The sequence below is a fragment of the Monodelphis domestica genome, chromosome 1, assembly GCF_027887165.1.
Source record: "Monodelphis domestica isolate mMonDom1 chromosome 1, mMonDom1.pri, whole genome shotgun sequence".
NCBI classification, from domain to species: Eukaryota; Metazoa; Chordata; class Mammalia; order Didelphimorphia; family Didelphidae; genus Monodelphis; species Monodelphis domestica.
This window is the reverse complement of record NC_077227.1, coordinates 508,498,206-508,509,467: the sequence shown is the minus strand read 5'-3', so window position 1 is coordinate 508,509,467 and position 11,262 is coordinate 508,498,206.

Genomic DNA, 11,262 nt, shown 5'->3' with positions numbered 1-11,262 from the left:
TTGGGGTTGTATGACTTGACCAGGGTCACATCTTCAGGCCCGGATAATCACTATTTAAATAACAAATTGTAATCATAATTGATTCAATAGGAAGGAATAATTCCAAATATTAGTTGATTAAATAACTATATATGAAAATCTATAATCAATCATTATAATGTGCTTAAGATTAATAATAGAATTCTCTATAGATATCTTTGCCAAGGAAAGTTTGTACATGCCATCAGGGTCTTGGAATATATCCAGTAGTTTCTTAGACCATTATCTTATTTTGCTCTGAAGCTATGGAATAACTTTGGCTATCCTCATTATTACCAAATATGAAATGGAAGACTATGTATTCTATCACATAAAAAAGAGATATGACAAGACCTGAACTTCTTGCCAAGAAAAACGAATTGACAGACCTCTTCTGAACTAAATTTGTGTAATCTAGCTAGGTAGAAATACCATTCAATTCAAAGCTTGGTGTCTAAGACTACTGGGAAGTCTGGAGACCATAGATTTAGGTGAAATGCACATTATAATAAATTCTGTTCTGCTCCCAAGTTTACTTCCAGTATTTTTCTTTTACAAGACAAAGAACGGTGAATGAGCATATGAAAACTACAAATCATTGTTCACAGATCCCAAGAAGAGAATTCCCAAGAACACACTTTCCCAAACTCAAGAGATGCAATTAGTAGAATAATGAAGGATCTTGTAGAAACACATGGCAGATATATGTAGTTGCCCATACTTTTCTTGCCATGCAGCCCAGGGAAAGCTGCTACAAGTGGTACAACCCAGCCCAAGAAATGGCTGTAGCCAGGGAGGAAGCGGAATGTTCTAAAGGATCACATGGAAGTTACATGTACTTGTCCACATGGCCTAAGAGGGGAGTCCAAGGACAATACTATTCCTGAATCCTTTCCTCCAAGTTAAAGAGAATTTCCCAGGGAGTATGATCTAATAATATGTCCTCCTAGAAAAGAGAATTTCCTTGATCAGCACAAATTTTGGGGATGTCTCTAGAGTAACATGAAGGATCAAATTGCCTGCCAGTACTGGGAGGGGAAAGGGAGGAAGGGAGATAAATTCAATCATAGAACTTAGGTAGACTTGTGTGGATATTTGTTATTACATGTAATTGGTCCAAAAATAAAATAAATAAATAATAATCCCAACTCATAAAGGGGGGGGGCGGGAGGGAAGATAATCTAAAGTTTGAGAATTCAGAAATTTGATCTTCTTGAAAGGAAAGAATTCCTATGTCTCTGGGAGTTAGAAGAAGACTGGCTCCAACAGTTAGAAAGCAATAAGAGTTGTAAAGGGGAACAGAAGATCTGAATTTTGTTCTTCCATATTGCCACAAGTTACTTGGACAAAATAGATGGCATTTCAGCAGCTCTACAAATATATAAATTAAAAAGTTGATTTATCTACTAGGGGTTGTTCAAATCACAGGATGAGGCCACAAGTCTTGGGTGGGGGCAGCATTGTATTTTGCAGAGTTATGGAATATCCTATGAGTGAAAGGAATTTTACTGGAATATTCTGGTTTACCTCATTGGAAACCCCAAATTTGATTTCTTTCTGGGTGGGAGTGGGTGCTTATGTGACACTATGAGCCCTTTTTGTGTATTCTTTATCTGCTTGTGGGTTCCTGTTAGTACTTTTACCCTCCTACATGGTCTGTGGGGGTGAAATAAAAGAAGTCCTCTCTACTTGATATGCATTTATTACCGTAAGTGCTTATATGAAAACTGGAAAATCACATTTGTAAAAAAAATGAAAGAGATATGAGATATTCATTAATTATACTAATAGATTTTCCAGAATACATGCTAGATGGGGCAAATAGTGAGCCAAAGAGAACATTATCTTTTTGGGCAGGGTCCCAACATCTGACCTGGTAGACTAGATGAGGGAGGGGCAAGAAGTTAATATTTACTGGCTGTTATTAATATTTCAGGAAAGCGTGTTCATTGGCTGTTTCCTAGGCAATAAGATCATCAACTCATTTTGTAGATGAGGAAACTGAAGCCCAGAGGAGTACAATGATTTACCTAAGGTTACATGATTAGTATGTGTCTAAGGAGGGATTAAATTACAGGTTTCTCTGACTCTGAGTCTGAGGCTTAATCTACTATACCCAAGTAAATTATGGAGCACAATGATCTAAGAAAAATCAAAAGTGCATCTTCTTGGCAATGGAAAGATGTGTGGTGAGTGTGAATAGATTTAGCAGAATAACAAAGTAGCATATACACAGGAATTTTTAACACATCCTCAAGACAGCATGGTTCTGTGGAAAGGAGATGAATATGGAGTCAGAAGACATGGATTCAAATCGTAGTTCTGCCACTTACTAATTTGTGACCTTGGACAGTCATATAACTTCTATGGGTTTTAGTTTCCTCAACAGAAAATAAAGAGGTTGGACTACAATGAGTTTAAGTCCCCCGCCCATCTCTAAGTCTATGATTCTATACCATGTCTAGCTCTAAAAGAAAATGGGTTGCTCTCATAGGAAGAATGAGAGACAACAGATGGCCTACACAGTGATGAACAAAACACAAACAGAACCAAAGGAAGGACTCAAGTTGTTAGATAGATCTCCTGTGGAGGATTTATGGAAAGATTCAGACAAGAATCCTACAGAGAGAGGTTGCAATCTATAACAGCAGAAGGAGCATAAACCCTGAGGAAATGGTGAATACATCAGTGCTTAAGTATCCTAGGTGACAGATGATAGAGAAGCTTCTACAAAATTAGATCCATAGGTTTGTTTTATTGGACTGAAGCAGATGGAGAGAGTAGTCCATATGAATCCAGAGACAAGGCTGGCCTAGGGAGGACAACCTCAATAAGAAATTATTCTCCCTGTACTGTGAAGTGATTTGGATATGATTGTTGTATGTGGGGAGTTGTCAGCCCAAAAGAAATTTTTGTGGTTGGGGAGAAGAACTATGATACAACCATCTGGGTGGTATATCTTGCTAATGGAGAAAACTAATGATTGAGCAAACATTTTTCAGGGAAGAAGTGGAAAAGTCCAAGAGGGACACAATCTTTAAATAAAGAGAATCTAGGAGGTAAAAGGAAAATACCAAAGGTCTTTCTATTGAGGCAAAGTAGCAGATGGGCCATGTGGCAAGGGCCAGGCTGATATAGTTATTTGCCAAGTCAGTCAAATTAAAAATCTAATTAATAATCATAATTAATAATCTCATCCTAGAATGAGATTTGCAACCCAAGATATGACACCATCACATTCTCCTTTCTTTTCCAGTTGAGTTCAGATAATTGTACAGGGATATGTCACCTTTCTGTCATTATTACTTTATATTCAATGTCCTCCATAGTCTTGTGTAGGTAGATTATAAACACTTTTTTTTAATACTTGAATGAAATTTTTGGGACATGAACTCATTCTCTGAGGGCTCATTGACCTTACTGAAGCCCTGAATTTTTTTCTCTTTCTTATTTACCTTTTTTGTGCTTTTCTTGAATTTGTATTTGGACATCAAATTTTTTGTTTGTCTGGTCTTTTCTTCAGGAATGTTTAGAAATCTTCTATTTTATTAAATGACCATACTTCTTCTGGAAAGAATATAGTCAGTCAGTTTTGATGGGTGTGGTGATTCTTGGTTGTAAACCCAGTTCCCTTGCCTTCCAGAATATCATATTCCAAGCTTTCCATTCCTTCAGTGTGGAAACTAACAGATTCCTATGTAATCCTGACTGGGGCTCCATGATATTTGAATTATTTCTTTCTGGCTGCTTGCTTGACTTGGGATATGTATTTGAAATATGAATTTGGCTATAACATTCATGGGAGTTGTCATTTGGGGATTTATTGCAGGAGGTGATCTGTGAATTCTTTCAATTTCTATTTTACCCTCTTGTTCAAGAATATCAGGGTAGTTTTCTTGAAGAATTTCTTGTAATATGATACCTAGACTTTTTTTTTTTGTCATGACTTTCAGATAGTCTGGTAATTCTTAAATTGTCTCTCCTGGATCTATTTTCCATATCGGTTGTTTTTTCAATGAGGTATTTCATATTTTCTTCTATTTTTTCATTCTTTTGATTTTGTTTTATTGTTTCTTGTCTTGTGAAGTCATTAGCTTCTATTTACCCAATTATAACTTTTAAAGACTGAATTTCTTCCATGATCTTTTGCTCCTTCTTTTCCATTTGGTCCATTCCACTTTTCATGGAACTCTTTTCTTCATTGGATTTTTGTACCTCTTTTTCCAGTTGACCAATTTTGCTTTTTCAGCTATATTTTCTTTGGGCATTACTTTCATTTCTTTTTCACATTTTTCTACAACTTTTTTGAGTTCTTCCAGCACCAAATTTCACTTTTCTTTGAAGTTTTTGAATGTGGTTCCTTGGATCTCACTGTTCCCTCTTTATATTGTGCTTTGCTCTTTGTCACATAAAATTTTTCAAGAGTTAGGAGGATTTTTTTTTGCTCTTTTTTTTGCCTATGTACTGGGAATTCAGAAAGTCAATGATTCTTTCTCCTCTGCTGCTGGATTGCAGGGCTCAGCTCTGTGAGCTATTTTGTCCTGGGTCTTCACCATACCAGTGCAGGCTTAAAAAGGCCTAACATTATGGACTTCCAGACCTCACTGCAAGCTTGTCCTAGGGCCTAGGACTTCAAGGGGTGGGTCTGAGATGCTCTTTTGTTGGTGTGGCATGAGTCCTGGGATGCCACAATTGACCTATGCCTAGGTTCAGAATCTGGCACAGTAGTTGGGGGGGATGGTTGGCTAGCACTTATCTGTATGCAGTTTTGCTTTCAGTTTCACCTTATCCAGTGAAAATCTACTCTCTCTCTGCCTACATTTTAAGTTGTGTTCAGTGGGAGAGCCCTCACCATCTTGCTGTTGATTTTTGATTCCTGTTATTTTGAGGCACTTTTTAAAGATTGATTTTGAAGGATAGTCAGAGCAGTTTTGGCTTTTGTTGCTACCAAGCCGCCATCTTGGCTTCACCCCTCTTTATAAATCTGTGTAGGCTCATTGAAAGCATTTTCAATCAAATTTCAGTAGTAGGCAAGGTGATGTCTCTTTAGATATTCAGTAGATGCTAAACTCTTAAAGCCTTGGTGATATTACATAGTTTCCAGAAGTTCCTTGCCTAATCTACATTGATCAGTCACAGATCTGGCATGAAAAAGCTAGCTTTTCTCTAGTTTCTTATGACAATGGCCTAGTCTTGAATTGCCATCTTGAGCCCCTATATTTTCATAATTAAGTCTCCATGACAGCTATTTATTTGATGCTTATTTATTGACTGTAATCATGTAAATGCTATTCCATAAGAAATTTTTATATTCTGTAGTTGGATCTTTATTATTTCATAGGTTCCTTTCTGAAGTAAGCCACATTTACTAAAATCAACAAATCTAATGGTGTATATCTGTTATTAGTCTTACTGTTACTTAGTAAAACCATGACTGCTTTTTCTGAGATTATTTTTATAAAATTTTATCTATTTCTCAGGTGCTCTAAGAATGTCTATTGGTTCTCTTCCCACTTTTGGATGAGGAAATTGTGTATTATAATTATAATGTATTATTATTATTATTTTTATTTTTATTTTATATATGTATATATAAATATAATTATTAATAATAATAAATTAAAATTAATTTATTAATATTATGTAAACTTAACTTTATGTGACTAAAAATTGTTTGCACCCATAACATCATCTTGACCTCAGTAACGCTCCAGAAATGCTGGAGATATCTTCAAGGAATTTTGGGTTCCCCCAGGCCCTGGACCAACATGATTGTGGGTCCCCCCAACCAAGTCTTATTTTGGGTTTTCCTAAGCTTGGGGTTTGGGGCTCTGTAATGTTTTGGTGTTGCCCAAATTTTATCGAATGTTTATAATTAACTGCATCCATCTCAATCTGCCTGATTTTCAAGTTGCCTTCTTGACAAAATTGTTTAACTGTGTATCTATGGTTCATGTTTGTCTAAATCCTATATAATGTAAACCTTCCAGAGCTTAGAGAAGAGGGAGCCCTTCCTTTCCAGCTCTCTAAACCAAATGACTTAATATATGACTTTTTAAAATGATTTCAGATTTTGGGGATTGCTCTCACAAACAAGAAAGTGTTAGTCTTTATTCAGTGGTCTTAGTACAATGGACCTACTTTCTATTTAATATTACATTTTTTTGTACTTAGTAAATCAGTTACAGTTCATTTTTACCATTCCAAAATTCTGTATTCAGACCGGAATTACATTGGCATTCATAGCATCAAAAGTCTTATTCCAATTTAGTTTCGATTCTAGGATTCAGGTAATTCTCAATGTTTTCAGCCCAAGTCTTCTATTTGACATCTTTTTGCTTGATCTATCTTGCCTGCAGGAGACCAGAGTATTTGTAAGCATCCAATGTGACTTCAATATTCAAACTTTCGGTATCTAGCTTTCCTTGCTAGACAATAATGATGTCTTTGTTTACCACATCCATATAATATTTGAATATCATTGGAGAGTGATTCTATAAGATAAATAGTTTAATTTAATTTTCCATGGATGGCATTTCTATGCAGAAGATGATCAATAAGATATCTTGGTTTAATTCCTTTAATCTAGAAGTTATAATTAGTTTTATTTAGAAGAAATGACCGTGGATTTAAGGCTAGGTAGAACAAAAATTGATTTAAACTGCCTCCCTGAAAAACATTATGGTTTATGCGAATTACTTTTGCCATTCTTGTGCTGGTAGTTTGCCATATGGACACCAATAATTCTAGCACCCTCGCTGTACTTGGGTCTGTTCTATATATTTGCAGCACAGGAATAAGTAATGACTCTGAAACAGAATCAAAGTTTTGTGCGACTTGACAATGGCCGTGTGTATATATAAGCATATAAAATATATGTGTATATGTATACCTTTTTCTGTATACACATATATATGTATACAGAAACACAGATACAGATAGATATAATTATATATTTGTACAAATACAAGTGTGTGCAGGCATGTATACACACATTGGGGAAGCCTGTTCAATAATCACCTTAACTGTTAAGAAGTTGCTCCTTACCACAATGGATAGAGTGCTAGGTCTAATGTCCAGAAGACTTGAGTTCAAATTCAGCCTCCAATACTTACTAGCTGGGTGACCTTGTGTAAGTCACTAAACCATGGTCTGCCTCAATTTCCTCAACTATACACTGAGGATAATAATAGTATCAAATGAAATAATATTTTTAAAGCATATACCTCAGTGCTTGACATATAGTAGGAGCTTAATAAATCCTTCTTTTCTTCCCTTCCCTTCTGTTTCTCACTCTTTTATGTCAAGCTGAATATCATGGTGGTTTCACATAGGACAAGTATGCAACACCGTTCCTGTATATTTCGTTACCCCAGTCACTGGAATATATTGTCAAAGCCCAACTGGCCGATGTTTTGGGGCCCCTGCCAGGCTTTCATAGCTATTGCAACAGTCTCCAGGCTCACAAAGTGCTATTGTACAACACCTTGGTTGGCAGATATTCCCTTATTTTATTACTGTCTTCTCTACCTCTTTTTCACCCCATGACATGAATGATGGGTTGGGCTTTGAGGGGTGTGGGATTATTATTTTCATTATCAGAGGCAGTAAGGTTACAATAGATTCAGCACTAAACTTGGAGAGAGGAGGCCTGAGTTCAAATCCAGCCTCGACACTTAGTAGCTATGTGACCCTAACAGATCACTTAACTTCCATCTGCCTCAACTATAATGAAATTCCTCAACTATAAGATAGGGATAATAAAGCACCTACCATCTGGTGTTGTTGTGAAGATCAAATGAAATAACATTTGTATAGCATTTAGTACGGTGCCTGGCACATAGAAGGCACTTCATAAATGCTTGTTTTTTTTGTCTCTTACTTATCTTTTCTTTTTCATCATATACTTAATAGATTTCAGACAGAACCAGTCCTAGGACAAGTCACCGTCCTTCTATTTTTCTTTTATATAATGTTTAAAGGACTACTGCAAAGATGGATAAGATTGTTCTTGGAATGAAACTGTTGATATAAACATCTCCTGTGGGCTCAAAGCAAGCCTCTTTGGGGGCAATTCTAGTAGTCAGCAGGTTAATAGGGGAAATGTGTATTTTGTCCGGTCCTCATATGGTTTTGATTTTTTTTTCTGTTAAATTTTTACATCTCAAGAACAAAAGTTCTATTCTAGATAGATGGAAAATTATGGATATTTGGTAGGTGTTACGTATTAAAAATGTAGTTCTTAAATGGGGGGGATGTACAATGTTATGATCATGCTCTGGTTCTAGTAGTTTATTGGTTCAATTCTGAAGGATCTTTTGGGGTTTGTATTTTGGGCATGATAATTTATTATTTTTATTACAGTTATTAATACTATTATATTTTTCTAAATGCACTTAAAAGCATAAAATTATGCTTCCTCTATAACAGTCCTATAACACATATTGTACAAATGTTATTATCCCCATGGAATATGAATTTTGTGGAAAGTATGGGTCAGAGAAGGGATGTGACTTGTTTAAATTTACAAGCAAAAAACAAAAACAGACTCTAAGCAAGACTTTTGCCTCCAGGTACAATACTCCTTCCATTGTCCCATGATAGCTTATTTTCCTAACATTTAACTAAATTCAAGAACTATTTATTATACGCTTAATTTGTATAAGGCACTATGCTTGATCCTGGTATAACCTGCAGAGAGTGGCTAATTAAAGTGATTAGTTGATGTTCCATGCCCATATGAAGAGAAGAGAGAGATCCTAGTCTTCTGGTTTCTAGTTCCAAAAGAGAAGATATGTGGTTCCGAAATTCTCTTCAGATTCCTGAAGGGAGAGAAAGACACTAGGAGGAAGTCAAAATGTAAAGGATTGGTTGCTTTGGTCATGTCCCCAGTCCCAACTTGCTATCCTGGAGACTTGGAGGAATTTCCCTCTTGGGTGAGATCAGGAATTCTCTCTCTTCATTAAATTGAGTTATCTTATTCCCAGTAGGAGAGCTTGTTTACTTGGTATTTTCTGGTATCTTTTCATCTATATAAATTCTCCAATTTCAGTTTGCTATCAGTTTGAATAAATGGTTTGTTATTTGGTAGATATTCTCATTGTGGAGCTGGCATTTGGTGGGAAGGAGGGCAAGCTTGGATATAGAGTGTGAGGCACTCCTTCCTGGGTAAGCGATAGGAATTGGGAGCTCAACATGAATATAAAAATTATATAGACTAATAATGGTTGGGGGGTAGATATAATTCTGGCCATGTATTCTTTCTCTGACGAAATCAGAGAGGTCAGCATATGGCCCTAACTTCCCACTAAGACTCAGTTTTCCTTGAAGAAGGTTGGGTGGCACATCTAGAAAGAACCATGGATACACATAACCTACATGAGAAACTTCAAACACATGGGAAATAATACACACAAGAAACATACACACACGTACCACAGAATAAAATTGAGGGGATTAGGACAATAAGCTGTTAATTAGGGAATTGAGTGATCCATACTGGCTCCATCTTGTGACTCAGTTCTGGAGCTACCTAGCTCAGTTTCCTTTCTATTCAATTATGAGTCTAGTCCAACTTTTGTCTCAGAAGAAAATTTTATTCAATTGTGAGAATTAAGAGAATTGAGAGAAAATGTTATTATATTATTTGAACCTAGATTTGCATAGTTGAGAAACTGGACCACCTGTACCTGCTGTGTAGAGACCCTTAACTAACCAACCCCAAAATGGGCCTAAATTGCTTTCAGATTATGACCAATATGGTATTTGAAGGATATACAGTAACTATAGAAGCCTCAAGAATATCAATTAATTCTCCATCATATACTTATGGCCACTTTTTTGTTTTAATTTCATAATTAAAAACTATGAGTTTAAATAATCTTAATTGCCAACTTTCCAAATAGTCTGTCAGAAAGCAAAATTTTAATTTATGAAACTTTAGACTTATTTAGGGTTATTTTATACAGATTTATATATTATCTAGTATGTTGACCAGATATGCAGTGAGATTGATGCAAGGAATTTTCTCATAATTGTTCATCTCAAACAACTCTGAAAACTGACCCTGTATTGATCAATCACTTATTGTTTACAAGTTCTTTTGATTGTTTACAGAAAGTTGGAGGATATGGAACACCTCCTTTTCTAAATTCAAGGAACTGCATCTGTTCACTCTCCCCCTTATAATTTGGAAAGTCCCTCATATTTCTTCCAATTAGAAATCATTACTTCATATTATATTGTTTTCTTCTAATTAATTATCTTATTTGATTGTTTTTATTGTACAAAAGTCTGTCTCCACAGGTATTCAGGGTCTGGCCCCAAACTGAAAAAGGGGCCTTGTCCCGATTTGTTAGACAATTGACATGCATTCCTTAATAAATTGGTATGCTCAGAAGATTAAACTTTGTTCCCTCAGTCATTTCATTTTTCACATACTACATTACTATATTGGGAACAAAAAAGGTAGTGATAACAGACTCTGCTCTCAAATAATTTACAATCTAATAATGGGTAGATAGAGGGGGTTGGGTGGGTGAAAATAGGCAAGTGCATCAATAAGTATTTTAAAAAGGGAGAGTGAGAAAAGGGTAAAACTAACATCCTGGCAAAGTACTGTGAAAAATGTGAGCTAGGAGAGATAACTTGTCAGGATTAGGAGAGAAAGGGGAACCAAGGAAGGCTTCACAGAGAAGGTAACAACTGATTTAGGCCCTGAATAAAGAGGACTATAACAGAGAGGCAAGAGTCATGGGGTAATCCATTCTAAACTTGGGAACTGACACCAGGAAAGATGTGGAAATGGGATAGAACCAATACAAGTAACAGAATTATACAGGTTGGCTAAAACATAGAATATACAAGTGATGGTGAACCTTTTAGAGATGGAGTGCTGGGTCCCACCCCCACCCTACCCCCAAGAACAAGTGCTATGCCCCTCCCCCCACCAAGTGCTGGGTATGCCCTGTCCCACCCCTTACCCCACACAGGGGAGGGAGGAAGTAGCCATTGGGCTACTGAACAGAAGGGTGGGTGAAGTGAGGAATGTCCTCAGCTAGTGTAGAGAGAGGAAGGGGAATGGCCTGGGTGCTCTGCTCCCCTCCAGCTCTGCCTCCTGTGAGTCACCCACCTTACCTCCTGTGCTCTCCCATTGGGCTGCTAGACAGAGGGGCAAAGGATGTGAAAAATGTCATCAGGTATGGTGGAGAGGGGGAGGGGAGCCTCTCCGCCCAAGGCCCTCTG